The following is a 1772-nucleotide window of genomic DNA, read 5'->3' as shown; positions in this document are numbered from 1 at the left end:
CTGAGTGAAATCTGTGTCTATTGTTTCACACGACCCTAGAGATTGACTCTTGATCTGAGGAGCAAAGTTGTCATGTTGCACGGTTGTTGGAAAACTGAATCCCTTCTTGTCTGTGCCAAGGAAGCTGATCACTTCCTATGCAGAGAAGAAAGTTTCCAGTGACCTCTGAGCTAGTTGGTAACACAACCCAATTAAGTTTAGCATAGTCAGTGGAGGCCTGGAATATAAGCAGTTCCACGTCGATACTACTGTTTATGTTATTCCAATGCGCAGGGCCTAGTGGGAAACTAGGAACTACACTACAATGGCGTGGAATTGGAACTTTACATGTTAAGAATATAGGGGCATGTTATCAAGACAGGCGATAAACTTATTGAAGCCCATGTTAGATTTCCTTCACATCTAACATGGGCTTCAATTGGAATTCCATAGAGCATATTATCAAACCCATTATCGCCGTTTTAGCGGCAGTTTTCTGCCGCTAAAGCGGCGATAAGTTTATAGCCTGTCTTGATAATATGCCCCATAGCTCTTTACTATTTGTCTAGAAGGTTCCTCTTAAAGAGGAGCCACCTATTCATGGTTAATCCATCTATACTACTATTATAAAGAGAGAACTTGCACCTTTTGGCCAGGTAAACTCGGGAACCACAGCACCAATCACAACACCCAATACAGCGTTGGAAAGGGCAGTTGCAGCAGAAGGACATAGGCTATGCAGACGCCCACCATATACATTTAAAATGTAAAAGAACTGTGCCAGCAAAGTAGTCCCTTGTGGGAGTGTCTGCATTGTGCTGTGGGTGTGTGCTGGGGGCGTGACAATCGCTGGGGGCCTTCCGTCACGAGTGTTGTTTTTTTCTTCCCAGGTTCTATACATTCCTGCTCCCTTTAAATAGTAATTCAGTGGAGGTCCCATTCTCGTAGAACCACCCCAAGCACAGTTATGGGCAAAAATACAACTAAAAGGCCCTGCAAAGCAATATGGGATATGCTTAGCATAATTTTTAGCATTCATGAAAGGGTTTCAATGTTTTTGAATTTTACTCATCAGGGACATCTTGGGACGACGAGGTGAACTGCAACTTGATGTACAATATTTTAAATGCTATTGCATTTGCCTCATCAGGGACATCTGGGGACGGCGAGGTGAACTGCAGCTTGATATATAATATTTTAAATGCTATTGCATTTGCATCATCAGGGACATCTAGGGACATGAGGTGAACTGCAGCTTGATGTATAATATTTTAAATGCTATTGCATTTGCCTCTTGGGGACAACTGGGGAGAACCAGGTGAACTGCAGCTCTTTGTAGAATTATTTTTATACTATAACTAGCAGCCCGTCCCGACGTTGTCCGGGTATGAATTGCTGCCGGCCAGGTGTATATTGTTTTGTAGGACTTCGTTTTGATAGCATTTCTTATCTGTGACAAGCCTGTGAAACGCTCCGATTCACAGTACACTGCTGATGCACTTAAGAGTGCGCATTCAGTAGTGTGTGAACTCGAGTTTCCCTACTTTATTTTCCTTGCAATATTCTATAGCACGAACTCAACAACATGGCATGAGCACAATTTACATTACAGAAGAACACATTAATTTGTGGTAGGCACGGGGAGACAAAGCAATTTGCCTGGAATCACTGGATGTTGACCTGATGCCGAGATTCGAACGTAGCTCCCCAGCTCTAAAGTTCGCAATTCTAGAACTTGTGGCGGAAGGGCTGTCTAAAAGTGTATGGCGGTGCTGGCCATCAATGAGAGAAAC

At 43.3% G+C, this 1772-nt stretch overlaps 1 non-coding gene across 1 annotated transcript; it reads left to right on the top strand.

The window, feature by feature from the left end:
- Positions 1–516: 516 nt before the first annotated feature.
- On the top strand, positions 517–574 carry LOC147747056 (U7 small nuclear RNA). Its single transcript, XR_015300500.1, has one exon. It is a non-coding gene; the product is annotated as a U7 small nuclear RNA (small nuclear RNA).
- Positions 575–1772: the final 1198 nt, after the last annotated feature.

This window comes from Lissotriton vulgaris, chromosome 1_1 (assembly GCF_964263255.1).
Source record: "Lissotriton vulgaris chromosome 1_1, aLisVul1.2, whole genome shotgun sequence".
NCBI classification, from domain to species: Eukaryota; Metazoa; Chordata; class Amphibia; order Caudata; family Salamandridae; genus Lissotriton; species Lissotriton vulgaris.
Note: the sequence above shows the minus strand (reverse complement) of the source record. Positions and strands in the feature narration are given on the sequence as shown.